The sequence below is a fragment of the Monodelphis domestica genome, chromosome 3 (assembly GCF_027887165.1).
Source record: "Monodelphis domestica isolate mMonDom1 chromosome 3, mMonDom1.pri, whole genome shotgun sequence".
NCBI lineage: Eukaryota > Metazoa > Chordata > Mammalia > Didelphimorphia > Didelphidae > Monodelphis > Monodelphis domestica.
The window spans coordinates 32,679,528-32,695,747 of record NC_077229.1 but is presented as its reverse complement, the minus strand read 5'-3'; the positions used below and the strand labels follow the sequence as shown (position 1 = coordinate 32,695,747).

The window sequence follows — 16,220 nt, the reverse complement described above, 5'->3', positions numbered from 1 at the left end:
CCTTCCTTCTTCCTTCTTTTCTTGACCCCTCCCCTCATTGCTTGGAAGTAAAAGGAGACAATGAGAGGACAGCAGAACCATGCAGAGGAGGGAAGAAATCAAAGTAGGTCACTGGACCTTTGCAGTCATCTTGGAATAATGGACCTAGCTTGAAACCATTGGTTGTATTCACCTTTTCAAGGACTTAAGGATGCTTTAAGAAGTTGACAGGCTATGCCTGTCTAGTAGCAAGTACTATAATGTCTTTTCCCTAAGTGTTATCTCTCTCTTGATTTTACCCCAAAACATAAAGAAGCTAGACGTTAGATGGAAATGTAACGAATTTAAGGTATGTACCAGAGAAAAACCCTTTTTGGAATTTTAGCTCTTATTCTAACTGAGGTATAGAGTGTGGAAATGGGTTGCTTCAACAAACTTTAACAATCTAATTCCATCTACTTAAAATGGGGCAGTTAGGAGGCACAGGGTATAGAATGTTAAGCTAGGAGTCAGGAAGACCTGAGTTCAAATTCAGACTGAGGCACTGGGAAAATCACTTCACCCTATTGGCCTTGGTTTCCTCATCTGTCAAATGACCTGGAGAAGGAAATGGCAAACCACTCCAGTATCTTTTCCAAGAAAACAAAAAAGGGGTCACAAAGCAATGGACCCAATTGGAGAACAAGGTTTAATTTTTTAATTTGGTCTATTACATAAATTGAAAGTATAAGAAAATTGAATTTAGCTCCAACAGTATTAATAACTTGAGTATGATTTAAGCACTATAAACCAGGAGGGATGGGACTTCTGTGGTCCTAAGGTTCATCATATTGCTTCTAGTCTAAAGGGAAGCTGATTAAATTCCAAAGACATTCTAGTTCCCTCTGTGAGTAAGGATATGAAGCAGCATCCAGAAAGAAATGGCCTGGGTTTGATGTAGTTTTGCTCCTGTAACAAGATAGGAAGAAACAGAAAATAATTAGTGCCTTCAATAGAACTGTCCCATGATATTACAAGTCTGGGACAATAGTTTTTATTTCCTTCTCTTGTTTCTTTGTGAATTTATTCACTGTTCATTTTGCTAAGAGTCAGCTTAAGGGATAGAATTCCAGTCCTGGAGTCAGGAAGATCTAAGTTCAAATTCAGCCTCAGACACTCACTAGCAGTATGATCCTGAGTAAGTCACTTAACACTATTTGCCTCAGTTTCCTCTTCTGTCAAATGGGCTGGAGAAGGAAATGGTAAATAGCTCCAGTGTCCTTGCCAAGAAAACCCCAAATGGGGTCAAGTAAAGCCAGACACAACTGAAATAACACCAAAACAACTTTATATTGTTTCGTTTGGGCTTTTTTTTTTTTTTGGCAAGCAAGCCTTCTTATAGTTATACTTAAGCATTTCTTTTAATAAGACTAAAAGAATCTTAATTCTGATCTATGCCTAAGAGAACACCAACTGTGTTATAATTGCCATAATCTGTTGTTAACCATGTTTGACACTGCTATTATCATTTCTAATTTGCATTGTTGGAATTGATCAAATTGTTGAGTCCAGTGGGTTGTTGCTCTTTGGTGACTGGGTAAATATTTGCATTATGGACCACCACTGTGAAAATAGGAGTGTGGTTCTTGAAATAAATTGTCAGTTGATGGAGATTAAATTTTTTAACCCTTACCTTCTGTTTTAGAATTGATACTAAGTATTGGTCTTAATGCAGAAGAACAGTAAGAGCCAGGCAGTTATGTGATTGCCCAGAATCACACACAGCTAGGAAGCATCTGAGGGCACATTTGAACTCAAGACCCTCTATCTCCAGGCCTGAAGCTCTATCCACTGAGCCAACAATTGTTTCTTGATTTTATTTTTTAAGATGGTTCATAATTCTGAGTAAGTGGATTCCCATTTTGCAGGTGAAGAAACTGAGATGAACTGAGGTTTACTGACTAGTCCACATAGCTAATAAGATCCTGAGGCTGGATTTGAACCAAGGTCTTCCTCTGGGTCAAGTGCTCCATGCTTTGTGGTACCACCTAGCTGTTTTGACCCTAGAACCACCATATAGCCTTAAGTCACCTCAGTGGTAGTTCTAAGGGCATATTACATTTTTTTAAACCCTTAACTTCTCTTTTAGAATGGATGCTAAACAGAGGTTCCAAGGGAGACAAATGGTAAGGACTAGGCAATGGGGATTAAGTGACTTGCCCCAGGTCACAAAGCAAGAGAGTATATGAGGTCAGATTTGAACCCAGGACTTCTTCTACTTAGACCTGGCTCTCTATCCACTGAGACACTTGACTGCCCCTAGAGGGTAACATTAATAAAAGACCAGTAATATAAAGAATAGACTTTATGTATAGGAAAAAGGGATATTAAAGCACTCTTAAAGATCAGAATACAAAAACTAGGGGGATGTAGAAAAATATAGGCAGGATCAAAGGGTCTGAAAATCCACTAAGGATTAATTTGCCTGTTAAAAAATATGTGAGGGGCAACTAGGTAGCACAGTAGATAGACTGCCATTCCTAGAGTCAGGGGGACCTGGCATCAAATCTTGCCCAGATACTTCTTAGCTGTATGACCTTGGGTCAGTCACATACCTAGCCTTTACTGCTCATCTGCCTTGGAATTATAATTATTATCAATTCTAAGACAAAAGACAAGGATTTTTTAAATATCTGAAAAAAATCAGGCATAGAGCAGTACCTGGAATTTGGTTTATAACCCTTCACTGGAGGGGAGGAATTATGTAATAAGCTTTCATTATTAGTGAATGGAAATAATGACTCATATAGCAATTAAGGTTTAGGATAGAAAATAAAATTGGAAATTTCACCGAGACAGAATATTGAGGAAAAGTTTTTTCTTTATAGACACATGTATGAGTGATATTGAATTCACACCTTAAAGGTCAAAGATTCTCAACAGTTTTGGGGTTGTGGATGCCTTGAGCAGTCCAGTAAAGTCTATGAGTCCCTTCTCAGAACCATGTTTTAAAATCAGAAGATAATGTTCATTGAATTATAATGGAAACCAAATATATTAAAATTGTATTGTTGCTTAGTCATTTTCAGTCATGTCTGACTCTTCATGACCCCATTTGAGGTTTCCTTGACAAAGATACTAGAGTAGTTTTCCATTTCCTTCTCCAGCTCATTTTATGAATAAAGAAACTGAGGCAAATAGAGTTAAGTGACTTACCCAGGGTCCCACAGCTAGTAAGTGTCTGAGATCATATTTGAACTCAGGAAGATGAGTCTTCCTGACTCCAAGCCAGGTACTCTACCCACTGGGCCACCTATCAAAATGAAAAATAACAAGTTCATGAACCTCAAGTCAGGAACTTCTTTTCTAGCCCCCCTCCCCATTTTTTTCTGCTTTTTCCTAGATGAACATAGAAGCTCCACTTTTCTGACTTAGATAGAAGTGTGGCTTCAGAGAAGATAACTCCATTCAGGTGGACAGAAATATCTGAATGGTACATTAAATCAGGGACTCAATCCCCTGAGAGGCAGAGAGAAGCCTCCCCTGAAGATGAATCACAAGTTGAAGACATCATCATAGACAGTAAAGATAAACCCAATCTAGGAACAATTTCAGGAGAGATATCTTGCCCTCCCTGAGGGAAGATGGGGCTGTGGCTGTGACAGAACTGTTAAAGGATGAGCAGGTTCCTGCCAGTAACAAGATAAACTACTTGATGGAAAACTTGGGAGGTCCTGCTTCCTCTAGGAAACTTTCCCTGATTCTCCTGTTCCTTCCTATTGGCTATCTTCATTTTATTCCACATATAACTTGTTTCTAGGTAATCGGTACCTGTTGTGTTCCCCAATTAGATCAGGTGCTCCTTGAGAGCAAAAACTGTCTCTGGCCTTTCATTATAGTTGTAGCACTTAAAGAAGTGTCTGGCACATAGTGAGTACTTGATAAATAAATACCTATTTATTGACTGCCTAGAAAGATGGTGGTTTCCTCCTCCTCTTTTGTGGTGCTTACCAAAATGCTTTTCTACTCACTGACTGACTGACCTTCCATGGGACACATGCAGGACATAAGGGAGGAAATCCTAAAATGCATATTGAAGATGTATTCCTAAACTTGAATTACTTGATGGCCCTGGCCAAACAAAAGAGAAGAGCTGATTGAGTTAGAGAAAGAAGGTCATTGAAGAAGGAAATTGCCATCTCAATTTCTACAAAAGATGTCAGTTGCTCCATCTGTAAAATGTAGATGGTCATGCTTGTACTATCTATCTGACAATATCCTCCTGAGGAAAGCACTCTGTAAATCCCAACACTCTATGGAATGTGAGGTGTTATGATGACTTAATGAGGAAGACAAAAGAGGTCTTACTTTAGACTAATCACTTAAATTTTGTAGACCTCAGTTTCTCCATCTGTAAAATGAAAGAGTTTTCACCATATGGTTGGTCCCAAGGGCTCCTTCTAGTGCTCAATATCCCAGTGACCTCCATAGACCAGAACCCCACTGTGCAAGATGAGCCCCAGCTCCCCTTCATCTTTATCCCCTCTCAAACACTTGTTTCTTAGAGAGCAGGGTCCTACATGAAGCGCTTGATTCAGTGGGAGCACGCTGGCCTTTGCACACGTGATGTGTCAGTGTGGGGAGTTATCACTGGTAACATCTTTTGTCTCTCAGATGGGAAGATCAGCTGAGGCTTTTATCTTAATTAAGTTACACGAGGAGCCATCATCCATCCGTCTTCTCCGATTAACTTGGGGAGAGGATGGGGCGGTGGAAGGGAAGATGGCCCCAAGCTGATAAATGTGACACAGAGCAGCCATTTCTATGCACTGGCAAGAGTCTCTTAGGATGGTATCAGGAAGGAAGGAATAACAAAGGGAAAAGGGGGAAGCATAGAAATTAGATTTGTCTAAAGTGTCTTGTGCAAATCTGTCAAGAGAGGAAGCTGCTTTGTTCACTAACAAGAGCCTGATTTAGGGTTTCCTCTACTAACCCCAAACATACTGATATCCCTTGGTCTCTATTATACTTTCCCCCAAGGATTGGTACCATCACTTTTCCCCTAGCTTCAGGATGTAGTAGATTGGGAAGTAGATGGGAGCCAACTAAGATTCACTTCTTATATTCCCATTTCTTTGCCTCAAGTGGCAAGGAAGACTATCAACGTCCTGAGAACTGTTTGGAATGGAAAGTAGTGTGGTCCAGTGGGAAGTACCCTATATGCTTTCATACATCAAATGAGGTCATCTTCTCCAAACTCAGCAAATTTTAAATAAAGATCCCTGTCTGCTATACATTGGCTTAGAAAACCACATATTTACATTGTTGTTGTTTGTTCATTTAGTTGTATACCAGTCTTTGGGACCCCAAAGACCAGACACACCAGGCCCTTCTATCCTCCACCATCTTTCAACATCTGTCCAAGTTCATATTCATTTTTCCCCCGTGACTTTCTCTTTATCTCATCCTCTGCCATCCATCCCCCTTTTCCTCTTGCCTTTAGTCTTTCCCAACATCAAGGTCTTTTCTAATGAGTCTTGGCTTCTCATTACATGATCAAAATATTTGAAATTCAGCTTTAGTATTTGACCTTCTAATGAATAGTCTGAATTCTTTCTTTAAGTATTGACTGATTTGATCTCCTTGTTGTCCCAGGGACTTTCAAAGCTTTATATTTTATCAGAGAGCCTAAAAGACCATCGAGTCCTGCATTGGTGAAGGTTTTGGAGTTTGAATAATATCTAGAGGGCAAATTCAAGCTGTCTGTGAGTCCCACCACCTTTAACTAGAGAAAGTTGAGGGAGGGAGTGCTTGCTTTGGGTGGCTGTACAGAAGGGCAGGACATGAAAAAAAGTGTCCTTGGGTGCTGGGAAGAGGGGAAACAGAAACAGAGCAGCTCCCTTGTGCTAGGGGTAGCATGTATGCCAGTACTTTACCAACACTGATCTAGTCCATCCCTTACCTCTAACATACCTCACAAGAATCACCTAGAATTTTGCTTCCAGATATCCAGTGAGAGACTTGGTGAAGATTCTGGAAATCAGACAATGAAACACAGCAGAGAAGTGGAGGCCTCCTAGAGTAGAATATTGCATACATTGTCAAATAAGTAATTGTAGTGGATATTTTGGCTTAATTATTTTTTTCTTTTCGTTTTGGATTGGGATAGGGATATGAAATTACAATGATATAAAGACAATGATAATAAAGGCTAACATTTGTATAGTGCTTTAAGGTTTTCCAAGAATTTTACAAATCTTACCTCATTTTATTCTCACAACAACCTGGGGAGGTAGATGCTATTATTATCCCTATTTTGAAGATGAGAAAGCTAATGCTGAAAGATGTAAAGTAAGGGAGGAGGGGAACAAACATTTATTAAGCATCTCTTTTGGGCCAGATACTCTCCTAGGCACTTTATAAAGATTATCTCATTTGATTTTGCACAGGGCCACGCATCTAGTAGGGGAATGAGGCTAGATTTCAACTCAGATTTTTCTGACTCCACATCTAGTACCCTATTCAGGAGCCGCCTTGTTACTTAGAAACAAGCATCAATGAATATGTTTTTATTAATGATGGATTTAAGCTAGATAACCCATGTTCCTCATGGAGATTAAGATTGGGAGTATGACCCTTCCTTGGACCTATTCTCCTTACTGTGATCTTGACCTTAAGCTTAAATCTTTCTCTTGTAAAAAATTAAATTATATCACTATACTTAAAACTATTATATTTTATGAGGTTTATCAAGGATTATTAGAAATCAAGGATACAAAATAAAAACCACATGCCCATGGCTCGATTAGCCCATTCAAAATCCCCACACTTAGCTTACTTACTACATCATTGCAATGGCAGAGAAGAGAGCATGGGAGGTGTTACTGCCAGTTAAATACCAATTGTGATCTCGCCAATGTGGAGACTGGGGTGAGATTATAGGGAATTCTGGGAAATACCCAGAACTTCTGGGGATTGAAGTCTGGGGTTCAAAATGTCCATTTTTACAATACTCCCCCTGAGGTCCGAGGAAGACTAGTCTCTCTGATGGGTCTTGTAAACATACCAGCTAGGAAATTACAATAATTTGAGGATAAGAGGAAAAGAGAACAAAACCATTAATTGCTAAGCACATTGACAAAATGCCAGTTAGGAGGTAGTCCCCTTTGGCATAAGAGTATACATACAAAATAAATGCATTCAACTTCACACAGTTCAAATCACTACATCCCAAAGTTCACTCTGGATCTTCTGATGCAGTGTGTGGTCTGTGGAGGCATCTTCATGGTGTCTTCTCCAAACAGTTCACTTTCTGGATTTGGAGAGGTAGCATGTTTCTTAACCCAAAATTACTCTCAAAAGGAATTTAAACTTTGCAATTTAGAATAATAATATTTTATACATTCTCTCACTGAAGAGGGTGATTGAAAAACACAGGGATCACTTAGGGATGCATGACTGAGTTATGAGGTATATGAATCAATTGGCACGAGAAATCAAAAACATCCAAAAAATCCAAATAAAAAAGATAATTTCTGGATGAAATATAGACTATCAAATTCTTATATTGAAAAATCGTAAGAAATGGAAAAATAAATCTATAACAGGTCCTTGAATCAGGGTCCAATTAAAATGATATAAGCAATTATGCATTTACCCAGTCAGTAGCCAGGACTACAGAAAGTTTGCCACACTATGAAAGACAGAATAGGGACTAGATTATAGGAGCCAGGTAGGAGTCAAATTTGAGATACTTGGTATAATGTGGAACAAGGAAGATCTGCCTTTAACACATGTTAAACAGCTACAACCTCAAACCCCAAACATGTTCAAGTCCTCTTGTCATGGCTCAAAATTTTCATCAACCCCATTGGGATTGGTTGGTCTCTTTGACCTTGTGCTCGATTGGCACTATGCAGATTAGCTTTTGTGCTTCTTTGACACTGTGCAATGTTTCTTTTTGTATTCTCTTGTCCTGGAATCTGACAGAATCATTAAGCAAAGACCCAGAATTATTTTTTTAAACAATCAGGGGCATCATTTTTATAGTCTCAAGCTTTGGGGGCATACATTAATATTAGAACAAATGTATGTAAAACTTATATTACTGCAAAATCAAAAAAATTAAAGAAAATCTTAATACTGGTGAAATGTACTTCAAATATAAAAAGGAAAGAAAAAGTAAAAAACTGAAATAGTATATTACACATGCAAGAAAAATATAATAATAAAAGAATTTTAAAAATAAAAATATAGCTTATAATCATTGACACACTGTGTCAGCTAAGGAAATGTAGAATAAAAATATTTCTCACCAAAAAATAATATCCATTTCCTCTTCAAGCCTGGCCATGATCCACTGTGAGTGCAAGCAAATGAATTTCACAAAGTAACAGTTTTTTTTTATAAAGAATAGTACTACAACATGTAATGCACATTCAAAAGGTATCAATATCTCCAAAATTCACAATAGTCCAATTAATTACAACAGCAAACAAACCCACTATCCTATTTCACATAAGTTGCTATATGATATTTAAAGAAAATGGATACTTGTCACAAGTTTTTCAGGTGTAGCAATATTTCAACCTTGGCAAACATATTTTTAAACAAAGTAAAACTTATTTGGGTCTAGAACATCGTCAAGAAATCTAGATATCATTTTGGTGAAAGGGTAAAGTGAGCTGAAGAGCTATAAATGAGAGATGCTCCCTTTTTGGGAGCCATCCGGGGTATCATGCCTTAGAATTAACTTCCCCGCTCCTTTGGTATGAGACTATGATGTCCCATCCATTCACATTTTTATAAATGTGGGAGGTGAGGATTACAATTGTATTTCAATTCAGCTACTAAAATGGACCTTACCTCCTGTTAGAGGCAGGCAAAATGATCAGAGTTGTTGAAAAATATCTAAAAATCATGTCTAAAAACCCCTTAAAATCAATTTGAGATATTTAGCTCATTAAATTTTCCAAAGGTTGTTACACAATTGTAACCAATTTTGATGAAGTCCATCCATCCTCTATGTGACAATTTACAAAGTCAAAATAGAAAAAAGGATGTTTTTATATATGGGCTTATTCAATAATGTTTGTTCAGTATAGTTGTAGGGGAAAAGCAACAGAATATAACAGTAGTTAAAACCCAGTACATTAAAATGATTCAGTGTAACAGAATAGTATTGAATACATTAATATATGAACTTAAACCAACAAAATTAAATCTTAAACAAAACAATCAGCAAGATACAATAAAATACAGAGATTTTTATAAAACATTGGAGTCTGAAAAACCTTAAAATATAACCTCCAGTATTTTTAAAGTTTATTTTTGTTTTGTTTTGTTTTTTATCTTTTGAGATTCCTTTTGTCAGTACTGTGGAATTCCCCATATCAAGGAAGAACTTGGGTTTTAGGAATCTCAAATTGGGCAGGTCCAAATGGCAATGAGTTGCAGGGAGATGAATTTCTCCCCTGAATCTCAGGTAAAATAAGTAAAAGGATCAGTGCATTTAAAAAATATCCTTTGAAATACGTAATGCACTGCTCTCTCATAGAATATGCCATATTAATAATTAACTTCTTGTTTGGAAAAGTCTATTCCTTCTCCTCATTCCCCCCTCCCTGAGGTCCCCTGCCATGTGGAGGTTAATTGTTGCCTAAGGAAAGAACACCCCAGTTTTTAACAGTTGGTTTGTGATTCCAAAGACACAGGGGCATCTACCAGCAGCGTTGGTCCTAGGGCTGGCCTGGGGCAATCTGGCTCAGAGAAGTAGAGTTGCTGGGACTGGAAAGGGAAAGGGAAAGCAATCTGGGTCAAGCAGGTCTGGAGCATATGGACGGAGGCAGGTGCGGATGGATGGAGGCAGGAATAGGCAGTAGGAGCGAGCTGAATCAAGAGAGTCTTGGCAGGGGAAACATGACTTAAAAATAATTATCTTGGCTATCTTAAAAATAATTGAGAAGTTCTCATCCAATCTTGTGCTTGCCAAAAACTGTAAAAATTAAATTATATCACTATACTTAGAACTATTATATTTTATGAGGTTTATTAAGGATTATTAGAAATCAAGGATACAAAATAAAAACCATGTGCTCATGGCTAATTAGCCCACACAAAATCCCTGTGCTTAGCTTACTTACTACATCATTGCAATGGCAGAGAAGAGAGTGTGGGAGGCATTACTGCCAGTTAAATACCAATTGTGATCTTGCCAATGTGGAGACTCAGATGAGATTATGGGGAATTCTGGGAAATACCAAGGACTTCTGGGGTTCAAAATCTCCATTTTTACACTCTACACTTATCTCACTAGTTGGGATTAGTTGGTTGGTTGTTGTTCTTCATACTCAAAGAGGACCAGATGACATTGCTATATTGATGTCAATGTACAGTGTGTCTGTCTGTGGCTGATCAGACAAATTTGAACTCAGGAGGCTCTACCACAGATCAGGACAAATAGCCATGTGGACATTTTGGATGGAGTTGTCTCTATGTTTGCACATCTCATGTTTCTTTTGAGCTACTACAGTTTTGATTTGATCATAGAGTTGAAATAAATCCAAATGGACCCTCATTTCTGGAAACCCAACTTGAAATTTCTGTATGTGAATTTTAGATTTACTCCACCCTGCTTAGTCTTTAGAATTTTAACAACCATGAATGTATACACCCCCACTTAAGAATTAAATGTGGGGGAGGAAGGTCTATGACCCACCTGTACTAGCAAGTGACAAATCAGAAACAATTGACTGACCCTCTGGGCTGTCCAAAGCCAAGTTTTAGCCACCATTGGTACATGTAAGACAGAGGAAGTGACATAAAGAACTGCATTTATTTTTTGCATCACTTCCTATGAGAGGGAATTGCCTGTGGAACTTGACCATGGAGGAGGTAGAGCTTGAGATTTCAGACTGCTTCTCTTAGACTTTCACATGGTGAGTGATAAGGTTGACCCCCCTTTCCTTGGCTTTTTCTGGAGTCCCTAACCTCTAGAGAGACCCGTCATCTTGGAGGAGGCCTTGTGGCTGAAAGCCGTATTAGATTCTCCCCCCTCCCCTGCTTGGCTGAGGCCTCTGAACTCCTGCCTGGTTCAGACCAGGCCAGAACAGCCATCTCTCTCTCTTTCCCTCTCTCTCTCTCATTCCCTTAATTTCTTCCCTCTATTGTAAATAAACCACCATAAATTTCATTCTGACTTGATTATTTTCATTGGGATTTAGAATTTAAATCCTTGATGACTAACTAAAATATATACAGTCCAATCCTAAATTTTACCCTTTACATGTCCAACAGTTGGTAAATAATTAGCACTATCTTTGTATCTGAAGCATCAAATAATTAAGAAAAGGTTATGTAATGATTAGAGCATTGGACTGGAAATCAGGAGACTTTGTTTTGAAAGCACTTCAGCTACTTAACTGTGTGACCTCAGAACTTCAGTTTGTTTCTTTGTGAATCAGCCTTCATAATAAGTAATAATATCTATGATATCCCACCAGTTTGAAGTTGGTGCATGTATATGGGGAAGTGCTTCTTCAAAAATATTAAAGACCTCTCAAAATAGGAGTCAGGATGATTATGACACATTCAGAATAAATACTGGAAATTCAGGATTCCAGAGGAAGTATAGGATAATGAAATCTGTGCAACATTACCATTGTGATCCCCTTCATCTCCTCTTTTTTTAGAAAGAGTCCCAATAGAAATAGTCTTAGGATAGGCTACTATTCTGCCATGGCCCTTTCATATTTAATATTCTGCACAGTATTGTGCAGGTGGAGAAAATGATTACTTTTTGTATAATTGAATAATCAAATTGAGATGTAAGCTCACCTTTTGTACACACACTGAATGTATCTTCAGCACAACCCCAAGGACACCTAGAATGGGAGAGACGCCATGGATGCCATGATTATTATATACATAAGATGATGATTAAAAATGATGTAAAAATTAATATATTATTTATCCCATACCAGGCTCCTATTTCTCTTGATATGCCCACCTTCCCCTAAAAGAACAACACAGATAATGAGTTAACCTATTCAATGAACTCCAGTGGCTTCCTCTTAAATCTAGAGTCAAATATGAACTCTGTGGTTAAACTTTTAAAGCCATCCACAGGGGCAGTTAGGTAGCCCACTGGATAGAGAGCCAGGCCTGGAGATGAGAAGTGCTGGATTCAAATCTGACCTTACACATGTCCTACCTGTGTCACCCTTGGCAAGTAATAACTCCCATTGCCTAATCATTACTGCTCTTCTGCCTTAGAACTAACACTTGGTACTGATTCTAAGGTAGAAGGTAAAGAAGTCTTCCACAACTTGGCTAGGTGATGGTAAGGCTAGATCTCAGAAATATCTGAGTTCAAATCTAGTCTCAGATACTTGCCAGCTATGTAACCCTGGACAAGTCACTTAATCCTGTTTGCCTCAATTTCCTCCTCTGCAAAATGGGCTGGAGAAGGAAATGGCAAACCATTCTAGTATGTTTAAAGAAAATCTCATGAGGGAGTATGAAGAGTCTGAAACAAATGAAAGAACTAAACACCAAAAAATCCTTGGTTCTAGCCATGTCTAATGTTGCTCTCTTTCTTGTACTCTACCTTCTAATCAAATTGGGCTTCCTGCTGCTATTCCTCTCAGGTGACTGTTCACCTCCCAACTCAATCCCTTTGCATTGGTTGGCCTGTAGGCTTGGGATGAACTCCCTCCAAAACTTCTGCATCTTGGAACTCTAAAAATGCTTCAAGATTTGGTTCAATGTATGGTTTTGTAGGCAACCATCCCTGAATAAATAGATTTGGTTCCTAACTTCAGCAATACCATAAAGCTGCCATGGAATCATGGACAACAATGCTACCACCCTACCATTCACTCACTGGCTTTTAGTTATTTGTACTGAAATTACCTTGTATCAGAGACAGCTATGTAATACAGTGGGTAGAGTATGGGGCCTGGAGTAAAGAAGAGATGAGTTCAAATCCAGCCTCAGACACTTACTACATATGTGATCCTGGGCAAATTACTTCACAGCAATCTGCCTCAGTTTCCTTAACTGTAAAATGAGGATAACAATAGTACCTACTTCTCAGAGTAGTTGTGAGAATTAAATGAAATATGTCTGAAGCACTTGGCACAAAGTAGACATTTGATAAATTTTAAAATGTATTTATTTGAATTTGTTTTGAATTTATTAATACATGTACATATTTGGATCAAATGGGATAATAATTGTAAAGCACTGGAAACAGTACCTGGCACAAAGTAAACCTTATTTAAACATTAATCACCATCATTATCTTCTATCATAATCATCATCATTATCTCCTCTCACCCCTCATAGAATATAAATTCTTAGATGGCAAAGGCTATATACTTTGGTATCTTGCCTAATACTTGACACACAGCAGGAATTTCTTAAAGACTTATAGGCTGATGAAGGTAATGAATCCTCATTTGGGTGCTTGGGGGAAGATTATTGGACCTCAGAAGTGAACAAAGGACTTCCATATTTTTACATAATGGGGCCATAGGTAGTACAGCCTCAAGAGGGAGATAACTGGTAGAAGGGGCAAGGGAAATAGAGAGTCTTGGGCCTCAGTTTCTTATCTATAAAATTGGGAGTGGACTAGGTTTCATCTATAGTCCCTCCCCCCTTAGATTTATGACCCCTTTGATTCCTATCATGCCCTTTGCTTGCATTGGTAGACCTCATAGTGTAGAGGAGTTCAAAAACCTCTATGAAAACCAGCCAGTTGATTAATTGACTCAGGTCCTTGGGATAAGTAATACTTCAGGGTCATGAAAAGTACCCTGGATTTGGAATCATAATGAAATAGATTTAAATCCTAATCTTTTGTTTACTGCTCATGTGACCCTGAGCAATTCAATGAATTTCACTGGTGCTTATAGAATTATAGATATAGAACTGGAAAGTGACTTTGAAGTCTATCTAGTCCAATGTTGTCATTTTATAGAAAGATCCCTGAGGCCCATAGAGGTGCGATGACTCATCCAGAATCCCATGGCAAGTCATAGAATTATATATTTAAAGCTAAAAGGACATCAGAAACCATCTAATAAAATCTCTTTATTTTTTAGGTGAGGAAACTGAGGCCTAGAGGCAAAATATCTTGCTCAAGGTCATATAGCTAGTAAATGACTAAAGCAGAATATGAGCCTTGGCCATCTGGCTCCAATGCCAGTTCTCTTTCCAATATACCATGCTGCCTTTGTTTCTAAGTCTATAAAAGGAATTGGTCTAGTTGATTTTTCTGGCCTTTTCCAACTCTCAATACTTAGACTCTTTGGATGCTAGCTACTTCCTTGGACTCTTGAATCTTAATTTCTTCATGGGGAAGCTAGATGGTGCAGTGGATAAGAGCACCATGACTAGAATCAGGAACAATGAGTTCAAATTTGGGCTCATACACTTAATAGTTCTGTAAAATCATTGTTATCATTCAGCCATGTTCAATTTTTTAAGACACAATGTTGGGGTTTGGTTTTCTTGAAAAAGATATTGGAGTTGTTTGCTATTTCCTTCCCCAATTTATTTTACATATGGGGAAGTGAAGCCAAAAGGGATAAATGACTTGCCCAGGATCACACAGCTAGTGTCTAAGGCTGTATTTGAACTCAGGAAAATGAGTCTTCTAAGTTCAGTGCTCTATCCACTGTACCACCTTGCTGCCCTCTTGGAGAGACACTTAACTTCTACCTGCCCCAGTTTCCTCAACTGTAACATGGGGATAATGCCAGCACCTACTACCCTAGGTTGTTTGGAGGTCAAATTGAGATAATAATTGTTAAGTTATTAGCACAGTTCCTGGTGAATAGTAAAAAGGAGCAGACTTTTTCTGATCAATCCTAAATAAAATGGTATAATGGACTTCTGTTAGGTAGAAGTTAGAAAGAATCAAATTTAGGCTCGATGGAAGTGCTATATAAATGTTTATTGTTGTTATTTTATTATTATTATTATTATTATTATTATTATTATTATTATTAACCTGGGAATAATACTAATCCCATTACTTCATTATTGTGGATATCAAAACATAGCAGTATAATTTGTAACATGTAAAGCCTTGTGTAGTCTAGCTAAGGTAGTTAGCATCTATGCTCTGGAAATTAAACCTTGTTATTCTCCCTCTGATCTGTAGCAGCTTCTCACCCTGGACTTGGTTTCTAGCTTCAGCAATGTTTCAGGATATTATAGTACCATGGACAGCAACTTTCCTTAGGGGAAGAAAAATGCCTGGGAGCTGCAGCCAGAACTTGAGCTAAGTCTATTCTAATCTCTGGCTGCTCAGTTGATTAAGTTTTGACAGGCAGTTCACCACTCAATATGTTTAGTTCACCAATTGACAAAGTGCATGAAATTCTGTTTCTTCCTTCAGATGTGGATACTCTTACTTCAGAGCCTCCAGGGAGATGATAGGAGTTGGCATACCTGCCTCCTTTTTTCTCCCCTGGAACTTGCCCAGGATTCCAGGGATTCTGTCTTCCTGGGATAATAATTCATCTAGTACAACCCATTTCTGGACAAGAACTCCATCTTCGTACATAATTCTGCTTGAAGGACTCCACTGAAAGGATAGCCTATTATAGCCTATTTAGGAATATTTTCCTTCTGTTGAGACTACATTTGCCTCTTTCTGACTTCTGCCAAAGTCCACTATACCGTTATATTTAGGTTCTAGAAGAAAAAGTCTACTCCTTTTTATGTACAAAATGCCTGACTCATAGTAAGTTACTAATAAAGGCTTACAAACTCTCATCTTCTGTCTTGAGTATCAATTCTAAGATAGAAGAGTTGCAAGATCTGGGAAGAGTTGCAAGGTCTGGACTGGGTTAAATGTCTTGCCCAAGCTCACACAGCTGGGGAGTGTCTGAGACCAGATTCTAATAAATGCTTTTTGATTGACTTGCTGCTTTTTACGACATGTCTGCTTTTCAGACATTTAAAGGCAATTATGTTGATCCCACATCTTCCCAGCTCAAGGAAGGGCTTTGACTTTTTTATTGAAGGAACTAAGGAAATTTTAGACTCAGGAAGAAAAGACTTAGGTTGGGGAGGAGGGTCTGATAAGTTGCCTTCAAGTACCCAGAAGAGCTATTTTGTAGAAGAAGAATTAGAGAGAGCACCAGGTCAGTAGTCAGAGGATCTGGATTTGACTCTTGGTTCTGACATCTATTAACTATATGGTTCTAAGTAAAGCAAAGGAGAATAGACAAACCTTGGAGGTCACCTGA

At 38.2% G+C, this 16,220-nt stretch overlaps 1 long non-coding RNA gene across 1 annotated transcript in view; it reads right to left on the bottom strand.

Annotated features, from left to right (window-relative positions):
- Positions 1–653: 653 nt before the first annotated feature.
- Positions 654–16,220, bottom strand: part of LOC103104671 (uncharacterized) — a 127,928-nt gene continuing 112,361 nt past the window's right edge. Inside the window, exons 2-4 of the long non-coding RNA XR_466090.3 lie at positions 11,794–11,840; positions 5,932–6,034; positions 654–927 (exon numbers count right to left, since the gene is read on the bottom strand). This is a non-coding gene — a long non-coding RNA (uncharacterized LOC103104671). The remainder of the gene's footprint in view (positions 928–5,931; positions 6,035–11,793; positions 11,841–16,220) is intronic.